Source organism: Choristoneura fumiferana, chromosome 12, assembly GCF_025370935.1.
Source record: "Choristoneura fumiferana chromosome 12, NRCan_CFum_1, whole genome shotgun sequence".
Lineage (NCBI taxonomy): Eukaryota > Metazoa > Arthropoda > Insecta > Lepidoptera > Tortricidae > Choristoneura > Choristoneura fumiferana.
Genome location: NC_133483.1, coordinates 13,094,000 through 13,120,413, shown reverse-complemented (window position 1 = coordinate 13,120,413; position 26,414 = coordinate 13,094,000). Strand labels below are relative to the sequence as shown.

At 35.0% G+C, this 26,414-nt stretch overlaps 1 protein-coding gene across 1 annotated transcript in view; it reads left to right on the top strand.

Annotated features, from left to right (window-relative positions):
• Nucleotides 1-1,895: 1,895 nt before the first annotated feature.
• Nucleotides 1,896-26,414, top strand: part of LOC141433394 (pancreatic triacylglycerol lipase-like) — a gene marked incomplete in the record, with an annotated part of 47,983 nt that continues 23,464 nt past the window's right edge. Inside the window, 1 exon segment of the mRNA XM_074095414.1 lies at nucleotides 1,896-2,134.

Genomic DNA, 26,414 nt, shown 5'->3' with positions numbered 1-26,414 from the left:
CTATCAATGCTAGAAAGCTGTAATTTTGCACGGATGTATATGTAAACTATGCCGACAAAATGGTACAATGAAAATTTAAAAAAAAGTTTTTTTAGGGTATCTCCCATAGACGTAGTAAAGTGGAGGTGATTTTTTTTTCTCATCCAACCCTATAGTGTGGGGTATCGTTGGACAGTTCTTTTAAAACCATTACGGGTTTGCTGTTGATTTTTCGATTCAGTGATTTGTTTGCGAAATATTCTACTTAAAAGTGCAAATTTTCATTAAAATCGAGCGTGGGGGGGACGCTCTTAGCCGGTTTTATTTAAAAAATTATCTTAAATACTCATAGAAACCGAACCAATATGAATCCAGAAAGTAATTTTCAATGTCAAATGCCGTTTGTTAATTGGAGACATCTTTTTATAGAATCGTTGTAATTAGACTAGTTACTCGTAATTACTTTGACTACTGGATGGCCAAATGGTTAGAGAACCTGACTACTAAGCTTGAGGTCCCGGGTTTGATTCCCGGCCAGGGCAGATATTATGAATAATACGAGTAAGTACGAATGTTTGTTTGTGGGTCTTGGATGTTTAATATGTATTTAAGTATGTATTTATCTATATAAGTATGTTTATCCGTTGCCTGGTATCCATAGTACAAGCTTTGCTTAGTTTGGCACTAGGGCAATTGGTGTCAAGTATCCCATGATATTTATTTAATTACTTTATCTGCATTTATCTGGAAATATACATGTAGTAGGTAAGTCAAGGTTTTGGTTTTAAGTTTACGCTCTGGTTAGCTTCCTCTTGGTACTTGGTAAAACAAAACAGTTGTTGGTTATTTTACCTTCGAAATGTGGTAAGCATTGTTTAAGTTGTAGGTACGTACATAATTGTGTTTGCAACATTGCATTAAGATAATGTAGGGGTATTTAAAAATAGTAAGGGATATAATTTTTGTAACAACGAACGTTGTGCATTTTGAAACAGATTAAAATCAAACTCGAAATATACTGAACGGCAAAAAATGTGGCTCCTCAAATGTAAGCAGTAATAGGTAATTTTGTATGTAGAGTGGGCCAAATTTTCTGCGGTTGAGTATATCTTAAATTTAGACTAAGTTATAACAAGCAATTATGAATGTCAAAAAATTCTACCACCGGTTAATCAAAAACATGGCAAACAATTATTTTTAGCCGACTGCCCGAAGGAGGGTTTTTTGACCAATAACTTTCAGAAAGATGCCTTCATAAATTCAGTGCTCTTGCTCTATATCACAAAGTAGATAATACATCTCTATCTACTCTACATCGAACGAAATTTACATATTTTGACCAAGGATTCTGACTTAATCACGCAGCGGCGGCCTTTGCTGTTGCGAACTTGCGAGGCTAAGTACCGACGGCTCTAACGTTTTGTGTAAAGTGTCGAAAACAGGTATATTTATTAAATCTGATGTTGACATGAAATGTAAAAATTATTAATAAAATTACTTGGGTTACCATTTGCAAGCGCGAAGTCTCTGGACCTCGCACCGTCGCACTGGCGATTGCCCTTATTTACTTACTACCCCCGTAGCTCTTATTATTTTACGTGTATGGCGATACTAACTTAAAAACTGATCAAATTAATAGTCACAATCTTAGTATAACTAGTTGCTGTACAAATATTGTGCTGGCTTTTAAGAGCACAGTCGTAACGTTACACAATAACTAAAGACAACGTCACCCATCAAAGCCTGACAATAAAGTCCGATGAGAAATCAATCAAGAACAACTTTCTTTATAACCTAGCTCTATTAATCTTCGCTGTAATTATGGCTACTACAAAACGAATACAGTTAAAGTTTTGTCAGGACTTTGGGTAATGAAAGTGCGGTGTCTGCGGCCGGTCTGCGCCTGCGCCGGCATCAGTTGCTGGAGCACTTTCCCGCGCCGCGCACGCGCCTTACAACATTCGGAAACGAAAATTACGTGAAGCCATTTAAAGCCATTCCTATTCCATGTGGATCATAGTACAAAGCCCATTGAGTAACCTTTGTTTAGATGCATGAATGATTTATATCCAAACGTGTTACTGTGCAATCATTCAGTGTCCCGAAGCTAGCGGAAGCAAGGGGTGCTGTAGAGATCAGCTGATTATATACCTAGGTAAGTTAAATGTACCTATACTGCACGAGCACGTAATGGTACAACGGGGTGTAAATTTATGTAATCAGTATCGAAATATGTATTTAAAAAGTTGTAAATTGTATGCTGTGAATTTCTTGAGCGCCTTACCGGAAAACATCGTACATTATGTGTTTGTAACGGAAATGCTACAGTGAATATTATTCGCTTTTAACTTAAGAACAGTCTTAAATATATTAAGTTTACTGCATCCAATTTTGGCAAAGGAGACGTAGCTTGTGTTATAATTAGATAAGAGTAAACATAAAGCTGAATTTTAGAGCGTTCGATATCGATAATTTTGATAGTCAGTTATTGATCATAATAGCACGTCTCAACCTCACTATATGCCATAGTTACAAAGCCACAAACATAATATTAAAAAAATATTGACAAATCCCTAGAGCTTAGCTAATTTATTCAAAGCAGCGATCTTATTCCAATATCGAACCACTTAATTAAAAAAATATTGTTGACATAATCCAATGTCAAACAGGCCATAAAGCCGTAAGTAAATAAGATGATATAATTTAGGGAAATGTTTCCGAAAGTAGTTGAGTGAGTGAGTTGTACGTAACGATCTCGGTCCACGCCTCATTGCAAACGATTTAACTGGACGTAATAGCTAAAATAGATTAATATCGTTAAATAATTCCTCACCGGACGGGTAACGCTAAACCAGTGATTAACTGGTTAGACACACTTCAATTGGAGTTTGATTAATTTGATTAAAAAGTTGTTATATCCGTAACGTATCTAGTAGACAAAGTAAGTTACTGGGTACCGCACTCGAAGTATCACCCCTTATGAAAGACTTAACGGTATTTATGATAAACAATTGAAGGGATGTTTAGAAAAACAACATAGAGCGTACTCCTACCTAAAAGGCCGGCAACGCACTTGTGACTCTTCTGGTGTTGCAGGTGTCCATGGGCGACGGTAATCGTTTACCATCAGGGGATCCGTTTGCTCGTTTGCCCCTATACCATAAAAAAAACATAACTACAATTTAAGGAGCTACAAGTGGTCCAAAAGATATTGTACAAAAACTTTTCCAAAAAATACTGGTCTTTGTAATGACTAATGTGTAATAGTTTATTTCATAAAACACTACTACATAAATACTACTACTTACTGGCCATTCACTAAAATATCCTGTATATATCATGGGACATATCATGGAAAATTATTGACACCATTTGATCTAGTCCCAACCTAAGCAGCGCTAATACTATGGGTACTAGGCAACGGATAAAGAAACTTAAATACCTAGATAAATACATACTGACTTAAATACAAATTAAACATCCAAGACCTGAGAACAAACTTGCGTATTATTCACAAAAATTTCTGCCCAGGCCGGGGATCGAACCCACCACCAGCTGGGGACCTCCAGCTTCAAAGTCAGGTCCTCTAACCTATATGGCTATACGGTCGTCAAAAAAATTTAGAAATTGTTTATCACTAATAAGTAGTATTTAAAGAGGCATTTAGTTTTTTTTTGTTTCCTGTAAAATCATATCTAGTTTTTGTAAACATCCCTTCAATTACTCGTATTTATAACCCTTTCGACCATACCTATTTCCTTTTTCTCTTCCAAAAATTTATGATCTGTTAAGAATGACTTTGACAAAACATAGTTTACACCTTGCGTAGGTAAGACAAAAAGTCACCTAAATATATACTAGTCCCCTTGTGACGTTATCCCAAAAAATACCTAACAGGATATCACACCAAATAAAAACTAAAATCACGATGCAAGTGACATACGAGTAGGTAGGTACTTATTCTTAGTTTTCAATACGGAATAACACCTTTTACGGCCATCTTTTATGCGATAGACTGTTTACCTAAGTCACATATCCAACGAATGCACTAAAGGTGCAGCGCACCAAGTAAAGTCACGTTATAAAATAATGCGGTTTTCATACACCGAATTTCCTATCTAATGCACCCTTTATAAGGTAAACGTACGAGTGCACGTTGCTGTCCCAATAGTTAGCATCTTTATTCTTATGTCATTAGCAATAGGTTGTCGTCTATTTGTCGTGTATCCCTACTGTCCCAATTTTACTCGACGCAATATCACGGCACGGGTGAAAACACTTTTTTTTTTCAATAACTAACTTGTTTTTCCGACATCATGGCTTTGACCTGCTTTCCATGAAATATTTACATTGCATTTATATTTTCATCGTTTAACACTGACCCCGGCTCATTTTCTCAAAGACTCGTAACGGGCTAACCATGGTTTCAACATGGTCTAAAAGCAATAAATGCTAAAATTAAGCAACAATATTGACGTTCATAACCACTAACTCTTTGAATAATATCTGTCTTGACACCTAAACTTGAGAGTTTAGTTGCATTGTTAGCTTACAATGTTTCATTGATGCTTCTTAACGTTAAGTACAGCTACAAAGATACCCGGACGTATAAGGAATACAAGGCGTATAAGGAACCGCGTAAAGACAGTTAACACCCGAAGTAGAACCTACTATCTTATTCTTAACGGTGTACTTTAAGCATTCAGTTTTAATATTACTGAACTCAAAACAAATCACCTTGCTAAGACAAAACAAAGCATTGCCTAATTTAGACCTATCAGAAATTGATTTTTTCTAATTTTAGATACCAAGAATTTCATCCCAAATCTGTAGTTGTGGCTCTCACAGGAATAGATCTAACTGTTGATTTTCTTCAAAGACATGTTTAAATATGCAGAGTCCTTATCCGTTCTGTTATTACCATGATATGGACATGCACTGCCGATTTGCTTTTCGAATATCATTTATTTGAACTTCTTTTTGTATAGAACAGCGATCAGTATAATGTCATGGCTTATTTCTCATATAAAAACAGGAAATATGTTCACACGTACCCATAGAACTTATAAATTATGCACCACGGCATCTTAGTTATTTCCAAGTCCGTCACTTCTTACACATAATATATGTATTAGCAGCAGTTAATTGCGGTCCGCACTCTTCCTGCCATTGAGTGTGGTGAGAAAAAAGGAAGCGTTTATGTAGCGATTTAGTTTACGCAACCATTTGTACGTATGTGAATAAAAAGATGTGTTATAAGCATCTATTCTTTTCTTTATAATGCATTGGTTGACAATGAGTAGATTATACTCGTACGTTTCGCTTGTTTAATGTCGGAGTAATTAAATGTTATGATCTGGAATTTTTGTCAGTAATAAAGGATCGTTAATAATCCCTTCCCAGAAATTGCTACTAAACTACAACCTCTTTGCTTCGGTGCCACACGTGCCCACAGATACATTGTGCGACTCATATACGCTTTCATGCAGAACCCGCCCTCCCCCACTTTCATGTATCTCGCGCAGGTCCAACCATCACAAACACAACACAGAATGCTAACGGGTGTCGAACTATCTATGAGTTCATTTTCAAAGCAAAATCAGGGAGATTGGAGGAGGGCGGGTTCTACATGACATTTATATACCTGTCGGCACAGATTTAACTAAGTACTTGTGTGATAGCTGAGAAGCAAGCTAAAAAGTAGTTCATTGATTTAAACTTCTGCAAAGTAACACCTGAATCAATCAATTATTTAAAATTACTGCTTTGGGGGTGATTGATAACGTTAACTCTCCTTGTGTTCATCATCATCTATAATAATGTTGCCGACTTAATTTTTTATATAAAATAGAAGAAAATGAGCATTCGGTGCGCCTGAAGGAAGGCAATTAGGTACCGCCTCCGATGAACACCCATAACGTTAGTATAATTAGGTAAGGGTGCGTAGCCGGCCCTATGAGACTATGATGCATGCACGTACAGATCTACCCCCTTATTCATAAAACTTAACAAGCCTATGTTAACTAACAAATGCTTTGTCCCTTTCTAACAAATACAAATGTCGAAGTGACAGATAAGGACAAACGAATTTTAGCGGCATTTTAACTAAAATAGGTTTGATTGTCGTTTATGAATAAGGGGGCTAGTGATTAAGTAATGTTTTTCCGTCGTATTTTGACGGATAAGTTGTTAGTTAAGAAAGTAAGATAAATACGAACTTTTCCGACAAAATATACGATGACAAAACATTATTCACTACATCTGGCCTTATACTACGAAGTGCAAAATTCGAACTTCGTATCTTGCCGTCCCGCTGACGCTAATATTATTTTGTACGAGAATGAGAGGGACGGTACGATTCGAACTTCGTATTTCGTAGTATCCTGTATCAAGCTTGTCCAAGTTTTTCCTTCTTCTTTATCATGAGCGCGTAATCGCTACCGTTGGGCACCGCCTCTCCAATCTCTCTCCATCCAAATTTCAAATCATTTATTCAGTAAATAGGCCGCAATGGGCACTTTTACACGTCATTTTTTAAACTACCAGCGCTTTCGGAAATAACATCATTGCCAAGAAGAATGCGCCGCAAGAAACTTGGCAGAAAGTCATTTTTTCAAAATAAAATAATTACAAATAAAATACTTAAAAAATACAGTTACAATTCAAGAAAAAAAAAATAATACAGGGATGTATGGGGTCCCTTAGCTACAAAACTAAACACTAACTATATCTACGTTCAGTGGAAGTGTAGAATGCTTCCACCGTCATAAATTTAAAAAAAAACTGAAATATATACAGGCTCACGTCTGCCGCCCCCAAAGTTAGCTCACACGCACTCATGTCATGCTCTGAAAGCAGAGCGGTACCGAGGGCATGGTATTGCTTCCGTTCCCTCTATGGGATCTTCTTGGAAACTTCGACGTCGCGACTTCGCGAGTCTGTGACTAGAAAATAAACTAAAAATATACAAGTAAGCTCCATCCAGTAAGTAAATCCATAAGCTTAACAATATACAGCCTTAAATATAGCAAGGGGATGTATAAAGTCCCTGAGTTAATAATAAAATTCCTAATCTAAATAATTCAGAGATCCGGATCAGTTGTCTGTCTCTCTCTTCCAGACTGGTCCTAGACTGTATCGTTATCTGGGATAAAATATAATAAATACTAGATGTTTTGGAAAGTTCTAGAAGTAGAAGTTAGTAGTTAGAAAGCGCTTCGTGTTGCAAGCGGTTCATCGCGGGCCTGCGCTTGGGCAAGCGCACGTGCCGCGCGTTCGGATTGGACGCGCCAAGGTGACAACAAACGTTGAGTAACGCCTGATAACTGATAAAGATCATAACATTGTAATTATTGATGATATTATGCATGACTTTTTTCATTTTTTTTTAATATCAGGTGTCAGTTAACATCAATTGACCTAGTTCCATACTAAACAAAGCTTGTACAATGGGTACTAAGCAACTTATACTTATTGTAGAGAAATACTTGCTTAAATACATATTAAACGTACAAGATTTGATAACAAACATTCGTATTATTCATACATATTATATACGGATCTCTTAAGGATTCGTGTTTAGCCGGTCTAGTATGGTTTTGTAGAGTACTATTAAGTACTGTACAAAATCTTTTGTAAATAATTTATTAATAGAGATTGGATTTTATTTATACTTATAGTAAAATTGATGGTATCTCACTTATTTAGGTAAAAAATGCGGAACAAAATATCGGTATTTATTTATAACAAATTTAGTTACCTATGTTAAAAAAAAAACTGACTTTCTGTTCTGACTTTAATTTATTAAAATACCAATTTTAATACATACCAACTAATGTAATAATTACAGAACTGAACGTAGACACTGTACGTAATTACTCATTTAAAGTTAAATTAAAATCTTCAGCATGGAATATTATGTCTATTCTACTTCAGGACAGCCATGTTCGTTACTTCATACCAATCAAAAGCTACATTGCACCCGTTTACAATATAGTCATTATTCATTTCAACATATCAGATACATACACAATGCGTAATTCTAAGTAACATTGTATTCTTGCATCTCACGCATTCTTAATATCATGTGCCAGTTCGGATTGTCAGTTCGTTATTGATGTGTAAATAATAGCATGTGCAACATTAGTGTTGCATTTTCTATATTAAGAAACAGCTATTCCAGTGTCAGGATGGGCATTGGTAATTATTATTAGGGTGCGGCCAAACCGCTGCTTAAAAATCGGTGACGGTAAGGAATTGAAAAAAAATTTAGTGGACCGAGGGCTTCAAAGAATGTTTTATTTAAGTACAATGAGCTAACTAAAGGATTGAGGGCAGTTTCCCTTCCTTCCATCCATCCATCCATCCAATTCCTCAACACCAAATGATTACTGACGATCATAGTACATGATGACAACTCTAATTACACCTGTTCACTACGCATTCGTGTCAGTAGTACTCCAGGAAGAGTCATTCAAGCGTAAAGGTTCATCGTAATTTACGAAATAGGTAACAATTGATACTGGCCGATTATGCAAATTAACCAGCGAACCGTGATGGGAAAAGTTACGGTCCAATGTTTATCTTAGGCTTAGCGTAGGCTTAGCCTAACTACTGAACAAGTAAGACTGATTGTCTCTCGAAATGATCAGTTACATCTTCGTAATACCTATAATAAGCCTTCATTGCACGCGTCGAAATAAATCATGGTTTATTTCATGTATACGTAACAGGGTTATTAACACCTGAGAGCACCTATCCATACTAATATTATAAAAGCGAAAGTGTGTGTGGTTGTGTTTGTTTGTTCGTCCGTCTTTCACGTCGAAACGGAGCGACGGATCGACGTGGTTTTGTGGCATAGAGATAGTTTATTGGCCAGAGAGTGACATAGGCTACTTTTTATCCCGGGAAAAATGCACAGTTCCCGAGCCGTGCCGAGTTCGCGGGCATACGCTGCGCTGCGCTACCTTGCGTGATGCGTCTGTTCAGTGGATTAACTGGGAACCCTTCCCTTTCCCTTTTATTTCGTTTCTTAAACACGGCAAACGTCGTCTTTTTTGTATATTCCTTATGATTTCGAAAACTTATTTACTTGCTTTTGACGAAATAATCCATTTTACTCATAGGACTCAGTTAAGTTTTAAATATTGCGTTTCTTTGCCACTCTAATGAACGAATAGTAACACGAATCGAACCAATGATCAAAGTCCGATTGTTTCGCAGTACCGCAATACAATTGAATAAGTCGTCAAATCTGTAAAAGGTAGCGCATGCCACATACTCGTGTATATCTATAGGTTTCTTCATTGTGTCACTAGAAGATCACTTACAAAAAAAACGAGCATTACGTACAATGAGAACTGTACGTACCATTTCTTTAAATAGGTAACATTTATTTAAAACTAGAGTTTACCCACGGTTTCGCACGCGTAAACTATTCGATCTGGTAGTTACTATTGAAATTCCGGGATTTTACAAAATTCTCGTGCGAAATCCCAAAATTTATATCGTAATCTTCATTGAGGCAAAGTCTAAGAACTTTGAGGTGTTGTGTTAAGAACAACTATCCCGTGGGAATATTGGAATATAAGTAGCCTATGTGTTATTTCAGACATCCAGCTATCTACATACCAAATTTCATGACTAAGCCCAGCGTAATCTGGCGCGCGGCAATGAATGGGTAAAGAGCTTTACAGACTGCAATGCAGGATAATGAATAGATTTCTTTTTCCTGAATGGCAACACTGGCTATAATAGATCTGGAGATAATAGATCGCTCATTTTTAGCTCGAAATTCGAACTTGTGATTTTATTTTGCTTAATATACAAAATATACACACCCAATATCATATTTTCTCAAGTTTTTCGCGATTCCCAAGGTCAAAGAATCGGATTGCTTTAAAATTCCAAAAAAATAGTGCGTTGTTTGGGAGAAACGTGTCAAAATGTTTTTTTTCCCGTTCTGGCGATTCACTTTTATATTATATATGTAGAGATATGTATCATTTAATACATTTGATGGTGCTATATATAAATTGTACATTATGTTAGCAATCTATATACCATAAAATTGGGCTACCTTCTCTGGGAATATATTTTATCTTCTATCTATATTCTCAGCGGATGAGAGATTACAAAGATGGAGAAGAAGAAGCCGGGTTTATGTATTTAAATATGGATGAAAATCAAAATCGATGAATCGTAATGAAATTTCAAATATTACTTTACGGACATCATTTTCGCTTTTCATAATTTACATGTAACACCTATCTGCTAAAACCAAATAAGTTATAATATTCGCAACATGCCTTCTAAGAGTAAACAATACGCCATTCAATTGTGTTTTAATATCAATTCAAGATTACCTACTGTCAATTGTTTATGAACAAAACACGATACTTAAAGAACTTGGTGCTATTTAGATTTTTTCACTTCTCATGCTCTCAAAATGTTACTTTAGTCTCTGCATATCGGGACTGAAGGTCTTCATTAATCTCTAGGGATTAAAGTATTTTTTTTTATTACGTTGGCCTAAACAGCCAATCACAGTGTTTGCGAATGGAAGATTATCGCCATTTTTAGTGATTTTCAATATAGACATTTTTTAGGGGGTGGAAATAACCTTAAAATGACTACTGTGCAAAAATACTGTGTATTAAGTGTACGTTTTTAAAAAGTAATATTGTAATTTTGAACATAATGTCGTTTTTTTTCCTCGCATTCAAAGTGAAAAGTAGAGTGTTTAACGCGAGGCTAAACAACCATAATGACTTGTTCTAGTCCCTTGTTGAGCAATCTTCTATTTTAAACATATCTACCTACTTTCATTTATATGATGGTACTGGCACAAACGACAAACGGCATTTTATCTTGGCCCTTGCCATTTTTGCAACACATCTGATCTTGTAGCAGATGATCACTTGACAGGACACCAACTTGCCTGTTTCCTTCTGTGTGCTATAAAAACACAATGTAACAGTTGTAACTCCTGTAATATATGTAAATAAATAATAAATATCACGGGACAATTCACACCAATTGACCTAGTCCCAAAGTAAGCTTAGCAAAGCTTGTGTTATGGGTACTAAGCAACGGATAAATATAATGATATAGATAGATACATACTTAAATACATATTAAACACCCAAGACCCGAGAACAAACATTTGTATTTTTCATACAAATATCTGCCCCGACACGGGAATCGAACCCGGGACCTCAAGCTTCGTAGTCAGGTTCTCTAACCAAGTCAAAAGCTGTCGTCCAAATTCAAAACATGTGTGAAAACGCTGTTGTCACACTTAAATAACTATGTTAAGAGAAACGTAAACTCTTATATTTATGCATGAATGTTGGTGTTGGCCCTTAATTAGCATAATTTTCATGTAATATTTAGAAAAACGTTGATAAACCGCTTTAAAAAGCAGATGGTGAAAATAATTTGCATCCTTTTTTCCATTAGTAATCCACAATCGGAACGCCTGTTTAATAAAAAAAAGAAACAGATTAAAATTATTTAATATTAGGTACCCGAGTTTCATTCCGACAAAAAGTTGTATGTTGAATCAAACTGCATTTTTATCATCGTTAGGTACATGTAAGCCACTACAACCCAAACCTACACCTTTACTTCCTCAAAACAAAACGTTTCTTGCTCAACCTTATTATTTAAGCAGCGCTTCTCTTCTTCTTTGAGCATTCGGATCGGATCTGTGTTTATTCCATTGTCTAGATCCCAAAGATCGTGGCCTAATGACCACCAAGCACATTACCAAATGACCTCAATAGGTACTCCGTGGCGTAACTATTACGTTATATGAGTTCTAGTTCGACGCTCCCAAACTATTGTGTCTCATAATGTTATCCACGGCTTCATAAATAACTGCATGCGCAGTTTCCGTATTGCATAAAAGGATTTTCTATTGATACTTGTAATTATTTAATTCGCAGTCACGAATCAGTTCATTTTTACAATATTCAGCATCCTAAAATTACAGCCGAGAGCCATAATATAATGGATGTGCATCTATCCTACAATTATACCGTGGTTAATCACAACACGTCACGGACACGATTATCCGTGACAGAGCGTTGATACGGTCTATGCGGTTTCCCATAAAACGTAAGACTACACAATCGCGTTAAATAAGCTACGCGTGAATTTCGACCGCATTAGGAAATATTTCATTAAGCCTTTAACCGCTGGGTACGAAAAGAAGGTTTCGCAAAGTGTAATATGGGCTACTGTAATTGGTATGATTTGATGAGCTAATCAGCCTTTCTGTTATCGCGGTGTGGTAATAAACTTGAGTCCCTAAGAAATAAGATTAGTTCAGAGTTAAAGTTGTTGTTGTTGAAACGGGAGTGAATTAAAAAGAACTCAATAAAATATGATTCAGCTTATTTTTAAAAGTTAACTGATTTATTTAACACTACAATCATTATACAAAACACTACCTGCTTAGGTACCTGTTACAATTACGTTAGTAAAATAGTCATTTCGATTAGATTGGAATATTATAATTAAAGACGCTCAAAGAAACCCTAGGAATCAAAAAGATTTAAATAACTTGGGAAACGTAACTGAAGTAGCCTCGAGTTAATAAGTCGAAGATGCTTCAGGTAGGTATATCTATGGTTACAGACCTCGGTAATTGACCACTCGGTCAAGTTTGGTTTTGACTAAGGTCACTGGAGTATAACCAAATCGTCAAGGTAAACGAAACGTGTTCGCACTCAAAAAAATGTACCTTTCATTATAGCAAAGCGAATATCACTAGATATTCCTTGGTATATTTTCATCAATGAACTGTTCTATATTTAAGAGTGCAAGTTTTTATTAAAACAATTCAGCATTATCTCTTGTATAAAACTGTCAGTCAGTTAGAAAACGATATTATTTGGGAGAAAAAGGCAAAGCAATTCAAAGTAAGGTTTGTTAGGCAACCTGGACTTAAAAAAAAAAGGAACTCGAAGAAAAAAAGGAATTGAACTCGTTGATGAATATACGGGCGCCGGAGCTTCCGTAAAATACTTAAAGTTGTATAAATATACCTAACTCGCAGATTCAGTATCCGATGTAGCAAGGGTGCTGTAATACTTAGTCCGCAACCAACTTAGCCACTTAAGCGGTGCTGTTGAGATAACGACGTAAACAAACACAATTGCGGGCAACTTGTCACGACCAATTTGCTGCCACAACTTGGAAATTGAATCAAGACCATTGTTGGAAATAAGGCGTTTGCACACCCAAACACTTTTGTTACTGAAACTCTAATCGGCTATTACTCGTATAACGCAGAACAAATAAACAAGTATTTAAATATAATGCTAGATTTAGACGGATTCACACCCAAACACTTATGTTACTGAAACCACAGAATAAGTAATAGTACATTACTGGTATAACGCAGGACAAATGTACAAGTATTTAAATATAAAGCTAGGTTTAGACGGATTCAGTGTTATTGGCCTCATATAAGTAAACAGTTTTTTCAAGACAAGTCAGCACTTGCAGCCACCACTGGCGGGAATAGAGCGCCGGCCTATTTTTCAAGCCATTAATCATCTAAACAACACGGGCCAGGCCAGCGCTGGCTTGTCTGACTTCTTCTAAACCTTGCTTATTCACTTGTCCATCATGAATGCGATGACTTAAGTATGTTATTAGCTTTCTGAAATGATACAGATTTTTTTACAATATTTGAGCTAGTGATGCCATAATAAAACGTCCTTACCGGTAATACTTACAGCAATGTAGCCGATTCGTTGTGGTAATTTAAGCAGTAAGTACCGGGCGAAGTACTAAATAGTTATGTAGGACATTTCTAAAAAGGAAAATCTAAGAACAGGTCAATAACCTCAATCGCATTTAAAATAGCAGGTAATGCAGTAGGCATCCGTCAGTCTGCTGTTGCTACGCTCTAATGTCACGTAAGACCGCGGCCACAACCGACCGTAAACTTGATAGGAAATTTTTGGTATGTATTATTGAGATCAATCTTCATCTCAATCGTACAGAATATTAAATGAAGCTATATCCAATGATATTATAATTGAGATTGACTTTGATGACACCGAGAAATTAACTGCAGCAAGTAATTCAACTGCAATAATAGAGCAGGTTTGTTTCTAAAGAATCTTTAGAAAGTGATAAGAATTGTTATCCACTGACTGTAATGCTGTACCTACTGATTGTAGGTATGTAGTTGATATTTTGGGTATTATTGTATCTATAATTTTTATAGCCTATATATTGTCACCTCCCCGCTTGACCTCCACAGCTCCCATTTTGACGTTATGTATAGCCAGTCCTTTGCGTACATCTAAGCTATTAATAGAACGTAAATACCTTGCATACATTGGTATAATTTTAGTAAGCAGGCCGTACGCGGTAAACATGTTACATATCACTGGAAACTTTTGACCAACACGTGCAGTGTGACAGCGTCTTACTGTCAAGCGAGATGGTATATGTACAATTGTACAACCTACTTACTTTCTAGGTCACTAACCTTGAGCGGTTTAGAATGCTCACTTTGTTTACAAGCGTTTAAAGTATTTTGCACGGTTTCGTCATATCCCATATGGTCAATGTCTTTGGCAATTACGATTATGGTAATACTAATTAGTGTGTGGTATAAGGACTTGTTAGGAAATAATGAAAATTAGAAATGTACGTGTTCGTTGCTTACTTACCTCACAAAAGGGTTTTATCGTCAGTAGCTGATGTGTCTGAATCTTCGTGAAGTACTAACATTTATAGAATAAGATAACATCTAAGAGCACTTAATATGCGTAACAGAAGGTAACGGATCAAGCCAACTAACGATCCGATGACATCACATCGGCGCATTGCATTGTAATGCTTATTTAAATTCGACTAAGTTGTACAACACCTCGTTAAGTAAGTCAGAAGCATCCTTTCTCTAACTTTGAGTTATTTGAACACCACTTTCCCCAAAACAAGCTCAGACATTCGAGATGTATATTTGTCTATTCAGTGCCTAGTTTAGTCAGTTCCAGTGACCAAAAGGAGACAATCAGAGCGAAGCGGACTCGGAAAGAAACCAGCTTTTTTTGTGAGTCTATGGACTCTATGCTTATATTAACTGCACACCTTGAAAGTAATTTACTTAGCTTGAATATCTTGAAACGAAGACGCATCAAAAAGAAGTTTTCTGTACTAGAACAATTAAACTAGCGCCTCAGACGCTATAAATATAGCTAATTTACCTTCCAATTGGTTAAAGTTTTATCAAATAACATAACGAAATTGTATTTAGGCTCAGACCATCGTCTAAAATCTATTGGCTACAGAGACGTACTCATAATTTCAAATATTACTCAACGGCTATTGATTAGAAATAATTAATAATCGATTTTCTAATAACTTTCATTTAACAAATGGAAAAAGAAATTCAATACGGTCAGTCGGAGGAGTAAACGAGACCGTGTCTCGAGAGAAAACAATGACTTTCGCTGACTGTGACTGACCCACTGCTATGCACTGGCTGTATTCTACGTACCTAGGTCCCAAGAGAAGATTCTCTAAGCGTCTATACCTGCGTGACGATTTTAACCATTCTCTGATAGCTTCCTGAACTTTTGTGTGATGGATTGATGATACTATACGTAATGTGATGCCGTCTCAGTTTATTCAAACGAAATTAAGAGATTACTTGCGAGTAAGTAAGTATAGCTACAGGATGTATTTTTTCCTCATCTATCTCGCGATGTGGATTGTTGTTGGATAGGAGTTCCTGGTATGCGAAAACCATTTTTAGATTGAGGGATTTCTAATACAAATTTTTGTTGGTGTTACTGTCCCTCCTCCTATCATTTTAGTACGAAACTACACTGCGCGTGGTCCGACGCGTATTTATTTAGCTTCTTTAAAACAGATCTTTCAGCAATATGTTCGTCATACATGTATCGCTGCGTACATAAAGGCTGGACTGGTTAAAAATGCAATAGTCACTAAGCTCAGGAAAGCATAGTTGTCACACCTTGCGCATAGCGTTGACATAATGTTTACACTAAATATTGCCAACCCTGGCAGATAAAATGAGCAAAATGAATAGTTAAAAAAAACGACCTCGTCTGTCTTTATGTTTGCTTGGCGAGTGACCTAGTCACGCACGATGTTGCACGAGCCTGATCGCAATGCACTAGCTAGTGACACAAATTAAATACAACTATCTAAAGTTGAGAACGATCTCGCTAGCTTTAGCCGGCCCGGATCCTAACCGAGCGATTACCCATGAAACAATTAAGGCACTCATTTAAAATAGTGATCGTTAAAAGGTATCGCACCTTCAGAATTACCTTGTTAAAGCCGTGGGTTCGCGGTGGATGCAAGCTGCTGCCAACCGAAACAACTGGACGTCTATGGGGAGGCCTATTGTCTAACAGTGGAACGTCCTACGGCTCAGATGATGATGATGATGATGATGAGATCCACAGATACGAAGACGGAGTTCAATTTTCTTGCTCAGCGCCAGATGTGATCTTGGAACGACAGTCATAATTAAATATTTGCACTTATTTTGGCAATACCTATGTCATTCAAGAGGTTACATGGGTTTACTCGGGGGAAAAAAGGTCTATTAACAACAATTTTTTTTATATAAAAAGTAAAATACTTTATTCAAACTTTTTATTTTCATATAGATTTGAAAAACAATTTCTGAAACTTTCAAAGGAAAATATTCAAAACTCCGCCATTGTGACGTCATTTCCCGTGATCCCTCCGAAAAAATGTGCGTTCGCGTTGACAGTAGAACTCATGACAGGATCATCTGAAGTGAAAAAAAAAACGTCTTTTAGTTAAGACCATAAACTAGAATTCGGACGAAGAAAAAAAAGTGAAAATTGGATTTTTGGCAGACCTTTTTACAAAAAAATGCATATTTTCGTTTTTTTTTAATAGATGTGAATGAAAAAAAATCCTTCGTCCAAGTCCTCGTGAATTGTCTTAAAGACCTGTGTAAAATTTCATCAAGATCGGTTACTCAACCTCAAGTTTTCGAGAAGTTTTGACAACCGACTTTGAAAACACAGTTTCGATAAAAACGCAGTTTTGTGTAATAATAAAACTGGCCTACCTGACTTTGAGCACGCACCTTCCCAAACTTTATTCGGATCGACATGAAAATTTAGGATAATATTCTCGAGATGTTGTAGAAATTAATAAGACATTAAAAAAATCAATTTTTTGATGTCGTGAAACCCATGTAACCCCTTAAAGAAAAAAAACTATATCTAATACCAACAAATATTTTTCCCATAGATATCTAAGGATACACATAGCTTAAACCCCAAACCGGTTAACCTTAAAGTAAACTGGGTTACTTTAGGAAAATTTGGGGCTACTTTGATAGATTTAAAATGGTTATAAAAAGCAAATATTCATAGTTTGATTGAGCAAAAATGAAGTAAAAAGTTAGATAATTTGTGAAGGTAGTTATTTCACTGCCACAGATGCATATTCATGGTCTAAAAAAACAAGACATGGCGTAAAAACTGTTTTCCAAAGTAGCCCCTGCATTTTAAAGTAACACCGTTTTACGGTACCTACATTGTGCTGATTTTAGAAGAGTATTCAGTCAGTAAGAATTATGGCTCTACTTTGGCGTAAATGATTATGACGAGGGTGATTTAAAAACAAAAATATTTACACAGATTCCTGTCAACTCATAAATAAATAATTAATATGCTTGCCATTGTTACAAATCCATAACTGTAACTAGTACCTACTAGTTAATAATGCAAACACGTAATTCCCCAAAGCACAACTGACGGTATAGCGTAGATACATACATACATACAACGTACTTGCCATTGCTTAGAACTTTGTTTTTGTTCCGCGGGAATTTTGTAGTTTTTCGGGATAGTAAATATGATTATGTTATTTAGGGTAATGTAGCTTAAAGCTACTAGCTTTTTATCGATGCAATTAATTTTTAATCGATACGATATAGATTGAAAGTAAGCTCAGATTACCTTGTTAATAAAATAAAGACTAGCAGCCTTATTCATAAAAAAATCTTTATTGAGATTGTTAAGGTTAAGCTTGTTAGACGGTTGTCAAGAAGTATGATTCATAAACGCTTGCTAGAAGTCTGCTAGTTGTTGAGCTGCTGATAGACGGATTAGACGCTTTATGTTGGCCATCTTGACAAATCAAAGACAAAAAATGGCCTCATCGATAATTAAAAAAAAAAATTACAGCAGGAAAAAAAATAAAAAGCGAGTTGTTTGTTTTCCCGCCATTTCCAATCCGCATGTTTATGTTGTACCTAAGTGCAAAAAGCCGTAATTATGTTAATCATCCTAATTTTTTTTTCATATTTATTGTTAGTAAAGTAGCAGTAATAAATACCTAAATTAGAGGATTTTTAAATACAAATTTCTGAAAATAAATTTTCCTGTTTTTTTTTAATCTTCGCGTAACCCTCCTTTCACTAAAAATATCTTCGGTATGGTTTTTTGATCTTGTCAAAGTCAGCTGTTCAAACTTGTGGCGGCCATTTTGCGACTTAGCAGGGAGATAAAGGAGGGGCTACGGTCCTCTAACGTTAGCAGAGCCTTGATCGACTGATTAGCGCTAACAGACGTTTATGAATCATGTTTTTTAGCATCGGGCCCTCAAGGAGCCTTCAAGGAGGCTCTAACTTTTTATGAATAAGGCTTTAGATCTTTTTCACATTCTAGTTAACTGCTCAACGTACATATTATAAAAGTTTCTTTTTGCTTCTTTTATTGCGGTATCACTTTCACAGGATGCTGAGGATATTGACCCTGAAGAAAGTAACATAAACGTTTTTGCAATTGCGCCTAAGTGTTAGCAGATACATGTGATTTAATGAAATGATACATTAAATACTTCACTGTTCATTAATTTAATAACTAAACAGTATTACGAGTATCAACTACCATAATTTGAATCAACTCGCTCATCCAAGTCAAGTCTATTACTTAAGTCGTAATAAGTAACTAGTACCAAGTCACAGATATACATTACGCAAATTCATCTACTTCGCGTGTCCGAACTTCGACCAAACGTCGGGGTTGGCCCCATACAAAGACTGACCGCTAACTGACTAATCATGACTAGTGACTGACTCGAGCCCCACGGCGCGGGCGGGCGACGCATTTGAATCGATTTTTCGCGGACATCGGGGAATTCATATTGGCTCTTGAGACGTCCCAGTTGATATATAAAAGAGACACGGTTGGTTTTCATAAAGATTGACGTGTTTGCGTTATCTAGTGTAATCTATATCTGTGTACCAAGTGGTCTTAAATTCACTCAAGTCTTCTGATATATTACCTACTTCCTGTGTTCAATGTATTATTAAAGTAATAATTATTTTCGTATCTAATTTAAATGTAGAGCCAAAAATGTTCAGTGTGAAATCTTCAACCAAGATATGTTCGAAAAATTCTTTACAAATATTTAAAACTGACGATTATAACATTGCAACCGTTTAGTACACACATTATACAAAGCGAAAAATCATGTTAATATATGTCTTACAGTAGGTACTATTCATGACGCAAAGAAAAGAAGTTTTTCTAAAACGAAAATGGCTCTTACCAATATTATTAGTTTGTTTCTTTTACAATAATTATTCTTAATTCGAGGTCTATAAACAAATATACGTTTTCATTTGGAAGGTATTACTTGATACCATTCCCTTATCAAAGCTTATAGCGTGGTTCCTGTAGACTGAGTAAAACTGGAAAAAAAAATGAGTATTCATTCAGAAATAAACTATCAGTGTCTCAAGTTGCAGCAATATTACTGAGTCTCTCTCCCAAAATTCTTAGGCTTTGTATCTAACTAAAATAATGGTAAATACTTCGATACCTTCGAATTCTATTGTAATCAAAAGCAGAATTTTATTATGATTCTGTAAAATTATTTTGTTATTGCACAATTATCTTTTATCTTGTAAGTTGCTGGACTTGTTTTAACCCAGAGTCAAATTAAATTATCAGACAACTTTTACTTAAATAATATGTTTGTTTGTGTTACGCTTCGAACCTCCCTTTATATCTGGTCTTTCATTTAAATATTTAAATAACTGAACAGGTTCTTTGTGTGAGCAATCAAAGTGGCAGGAATCACTTCGAGAAAAGAATGAAACAATTAAAATACCTACCTAATTCATATTAGGCTGTGACTTTCAGAAAGATTTAGAGGTTGTGCCGGTAGCCAAGCAGAGGTCTCAAGTTACAAGAGGTATAGTTCAGGAAATATGAATTAGTAACTTGTTATGTACTTAGTGAAGCTTACAAAAAGTCAATTCATATTTCCTGGACTATAAAAGGTGTTTAACAGAATGCAAAAGCAGTTATCGGTGTATCTACAAATACCTTAAAAACAGTAAAAAAAACTTACTCAAATCTGTCAATTACGTCACATCGTAGCCCTCACTAGGAGTGTCAGTGCCATTGGGACAGAACTAAAATATTAGAGCAACATTACTTTTTCACGTAACAATAGCCACCCACGCGGCCACGACGTAGGAAGTAATTCAATCCACAGGTTGCATAGCACCGGCACGTCCCATGATTGACATTTGATTGAACTACAAAAATAAATGAACATCAAACTTTTTACATTCAATTATGAATTTGATTTAATTTTGGTTTCTCTGTAGTTTTGTGTTTTTGTTTTAATAAATGCTCAGTTTGATTTTTTGATTTACTGTTCTTCGGTGCAAATGGAATATTTGACCATTTTGAATTAGGTTAGGACCAAAATGAATATCAACCAAAGTGAATTTTGACAAAAAAAAATTGTGCTGAAAAATATTTACAACCAAATTTATTTTTGTTGTAAATTAATGAAACCCGAATGGAATAATATTGTCCATTATAAATGAGAAGCAAAATTAAATAACCAATAAGTGAATGTTGTCTGAACCATGTCTTAACTTAATATGTAGGCCCAAAACAAATGATTTCAGGTGGAACAAATTTACAATTCGTCATATTTCTGAGTGTACGTAAATACATACAATTTTTTTGGCATACATCAAATTTAACAATTTTACCATAAGTCAAGCTTTCATTTTCGACGATATTCAGAATGGTCAATTTTCCTTCTTGATGTATTTGAAATTGTATTTTTTCTGCTTTGACGTATAATTTCTAGTTGTCCATTTTCCATTTGCACTAAATGACAGTAAATCATTTTTTTCATATAGCTAGTGATTAATTGTACCTTCTACCTATTTATATATAGAAATTTTAGTCTTGGCCTCTTCACTGCCTAGAAATGTCTGCTTAAGAAAGCATTACTCCAATGGATCAGTCGTATTTTAACTGATTTCCGTACGACATACAGACTACAATTGAACAGATATATAGACTGTAATCAGCCTATCATTAAACTATTAAACATGGTTAAGTACTTTTATCATTGAAAAAGAAAAAGCAATTACGTCTCAGCCTGTCTTTTTGCATTCTGCTAGCGCCCGTCGTGGTTCTATTTGATTGAATCCTAGGTATATTATTACACCTACCTATTAATCTGTCGATTGCGTAAGTTTTTTTATTTGTAGGTAGGTATGTCGTGGGTAAGCTTTACATAATCTCAAATCGGCCTGTTAAATATTCATATACTTTCTCTGATTTATACTGGTGCTGTTCCAACTATCAAACGCACACGAACTGACCCGACAACAATCAATAATTAGGCTTATGGTTCAGGGCGGAGTCAGCCGGCATAATGTTACCGTGGAATGAATTATGAAACATAAATCTCTACTGTCATGACGGTAATTAAATATCTGAATGCTCCGCTGCGACCTCTACTAATACGTAATAAATAACTGCTATAATTGTTACTATAGTGCAAGTGCGACCTGTGATGGAAAAAACTTCCTGTTCAAAAACTTTCGGTACTAATATCATATGTTACAGAAAGTTTACATAACGAATAATGTATTTTTCATAGATAATTGTCAGTTCTATATGATAAGCTTGCTCATTAAATATTGACACATGAAATATTTTATTACCACGAGCAACACTTTCAGAATCTTTTAGTAAATTACGTCCCTCAAAGATATTACCTATTATACTCGTAAGGGACAAAAATGGATTCAACGTGTGTTTATCAGTTCAGACATCAACTTAAACAACGTACATATTTGCAATATTACATAATTCGCTCGAAATAACCGAAGGTTAACCTATAGCCTGCCGATAACGATGTTAATTAACTGCCCATTGTATACTATTGTAAGCGAACTACTTGACAGATTGATGCCCTTACGCATATCAAGCTCAATGGGCTAACGACCTCTTGACATTCGTACGTCATTAAAAAATGAAATTGCCCGAACTACTTACAGAATCGAGGTAAATATTATTCACGCTTTTCTTTATTTTATCAACTTGACTCGTTGTAAAAGCGGACTTTAAAATTATAATTTATTACAAATAGATTGTGTAGGTACAAATCCAATATATACTATTAAACCTCTGGATCTCTCCAGTAAGCCCTATAAGCCATCAGAGGTTAACAGCAAAACTGCGTTCGAAAAATACTCTACAATCTTATTTATGAACTACAACCCTTTAACTTAGTAACCTTTGTAATTGATGTGGACCCCCGCGAAGTAACGCCTGAATCAACCAATAAATTTTATGCTATCTGTATAACTATTATAGTAATCATCCGATATACTTTGAAAAAAAGCTGGCATCTTAAATCAACCCGTGAACTGAACTTAACTATGAAGCACACCGCATAGAATTCATTTAATAAATTGCCGATTCGGAGATACTCGTACGAGTATAAGCTGTTTTAAGTAACGATAGTCATAATTGGTGGTTATTCGTTCTTTATTAAAAAATAAACAAAGTATCTCGAGTTAAAATCTACAGTTATGTATACAGGGTGGCCCATTTATATCGGTCAGTATGGGAAAGTCTGAAGTTTTTTTTTTTTTTTTCAAAACAACCGGGTTCGATTCCCGAGCTGAGTACAGGTTTTTTTAAATGCATGAATGCAGTTTTTCTTAAATGGCCACCCTGTATATGTCCATGTATGTAAACAGAAACAAATATTAATAAACATGTACAAAGGCGAACTTATCCCCTTGTGAGGGATCTTCAACAGTCGACCATAAAAACAAATCACAGTTAATAAATCTGTAAACATCTGTTGCAACAGGGTCGGTGCGGTGATACCGTATTTGTCATCCACTTCTTCTCGCGCTATTGCACGTCATTGCTTGTCGACAACAATGCATTCTTTAACATTTAAGTGTGCGAGTGCATGGTGCACCAGAGCATTCAGCTTTCACTTGCGCCTGCGACCTCATTGCGGGCACACTTCGTGGGAGAATTCCAGTTTTTGTCCCAGACGGCCATTATAACTTTAAGCCAGGCAGGGGTGTCAAGTTCAGAAAAGGCTTGTATATTGTTTGTATACTAACTTTTTTAACAGTAGCTGACTTCAACTCTTACTGAAACTTTGTCTAACCGATTTTGATCAAATGATGTAGGGCCACTTCGAGACTTTTAGCCTTTAAAACAGTTTTTTTTTATTTAACCACAAGTGTTAAATTACAATCAAGAAAAAATCGTATACATTATCGATGATCATCTCAATTGTATATTATGTAGAATAATATTATTTTGTCGTTTCCAATTAGACCAAAATAAACTAATTCCTAACAAGTTTCGACTTCCAAATGTTCAATTTTCAGTAATTTTAATACCTAGTACCTAGTTTATAATGGACCAGGTGACCCTATGTTTGACCCAAATTTCTCTCGTTCATCAATCTTTCTAAGCAACGTACGTTCCTTTCTTTACTGGAATATAACAGTCTCCGCTTTTAGCTCGAGAATGACAACTAGAGAGTGAGTTTCCAATGATATCTACCAGAAGAAATCTGAGGATAATAAATCAGACAGTTATTCTAAATAACTGTCATTTTGCAAATCGCTTATTAAAATATATTATTGTAGGTATATGTAGCTTGATATAAACCTTCATCAGAGATTACTTGCTCCCATCATTGCAGCTTTCTTTAGCTGTCCAACTTATGTCGGCTCATCTTGCATTGAGCCAGGGTGCACACAATTGTACCCAACTTGACTGCACTCTGGATCAGAGCAATGGATCAGTTTTATTAGTAAGTAGGTACAACGAACCATAATCGTTAAAAAATAAATTCAAAAAAAGCTTTATTTCAAATTCTAAGTTAATTTTCTAGTCTGGAATAATAATATGACTTTTTTTTCTATTACATATTTGCTATCGGGAAACACGAGGTTGTAAGATTTATAAGTGTATTTTTTATTATTCGATGCTCATTTATTCAATAACGTTCAGTATTTACAACTATTCATTCATAGTTACGTCGGTCAAATCATATTTAGCAATGAGTCATCTCATCCAAAACTTTCAATAAATAGTGAACACAGAATATTTAAATGACAAGGTTTACAAATATTGTGTAACGACTCAAGGACATTTGAAAATGCTTATACATTTCTTGAGCATCTTATGTACCCAGATAAGTGCCAATGACCTTTTGTGCTACTGCATAAAAAACATGGCATATTAGGTTAAAAAAATGTGATGATTTTTATTGAGTTAATCACGATTCCGATCAGACATTAATTAATAATAAAATAATACAACATTGATTTGTCTATCAGCTTAATTTATAAGCATAACCATTGTAAGTAACTTACAATTGACGAATTCTACTATTTGGAAATAAATGATTTTTTATTATAAATCAAGTAAGGATGTATGTGTGTAAACCCTCTATTGTACAAAAATAAAGAAAGAAATACAATGGAAATATACAAAAGTAGTATAAGAGCTTGTTATAGCCTAAATTTAAATCACATTAAGTATTTTGACTTTAACTTTGAATGACTTGCATTCATAATCATAATATATATGCATGCTATTAATAACAGTTCGTCTAAATGCTATGTTCCTTCTTTCTTTCCAAACTAACTATCTCCAGTGCAGGTAAACTCATTTGTGTCCTGCTGCAATTATTACATATACCTGTTGCGCTATCATTGCACAACCTGATGTAAGAAATGCAATTCGGAAACGAATTAAATTCATCTTCTTTACATAATACGCTCCATTTTGCTTAATACTCGGAGTGTTTAGTTATGTGTATACTTTTTATTACATTAAGCTGTCAGTAGATATAGAAACAGCAAAATATACGTACAAACCTACGGTACAAACCACTATACATACAGTAGGATTTATGTAAGTTCACACAATGACCTATCACAACACCCATACAGAGTAAATGTGCGTGATCTATTGAAATTAATAAAACAATCAGGCAATGATAATAAGTAAAATCAATTCAATGAACATTTTATAATTTATAATCGCTAGATTTGACAAAAAATAAGTTTCAGCCTCGTCGCTACAAAGTGAGCGCTAAATGCGAGTATGTTATGTGAGTTACAAAAATTCTATTATAGTACACAGTGTGTTACAGCATTGTCTTCTGTAGTTAAAGTTCACTTTGCACATTTTGTGAAAGCTTTTAGTAAATAAACATATACTCTTACACTTATACAACAGTACAAGTAGAGAAATAAAACTAAGCTTTAATATTTTTTACACATTATTTAAAGTTATAAACTCGTTTATGTCGTTTTTTTTAAACTAAACCAAATCAATTAATTTTGACAATTGTTTCTTTTATATAATTAATTAATTTAGTTGTTACTTATCGTAAGTCGATATCAACGAAGTTCTAAAAATAAAAGTATATTTTTCATCAAACTTCAAACTTATACTTAATCCTGCATGTTCTTGTGCAGAACTTATAAAAGAGGAATATAAAAGTCATGACCATGGTGAGCTAAAATCTCGAGCCGCACACGTGGTCAAAAAGGCATAATATTATTTTTTTGGCTCAATTTGTAACGAAGTTAATTAGTCAAATATTGGGTAATTGTAGCGATTGTTGTTTCAAAAACAATCAGTGAGAATATTAATTTCCTGAAACCAATAAACACAAAAATATAACAAACGAACACAAGATAATATTTTTAATGCTCTCCTTGTTAGTTTTTACAAGTAAGTACTATATATTTTCTTGTTATTCCTAAACAAGAATATTGACTTTATGGACCGGTCAAGAAGCTGATCTATGTATATGTAGGAAAGTGACAGTGACCGAGTTGACAGGTGCGGAGAAAGCGCTCGGCGCTACTACACAACATATATTATAATATATGACTTTTCAATAACACAACTGATTTGTAATAAAGTTTTACTCGTTAATCACTTGTAGATAAAAAAATTGACTACAAATTAATATAAGACACAAACAAAATTTAGAAAAATCGTTTTTAAAAAAAAAATTAAATGCCACTTCCAGAATGACAAATATGTTTAACAAATACAGTT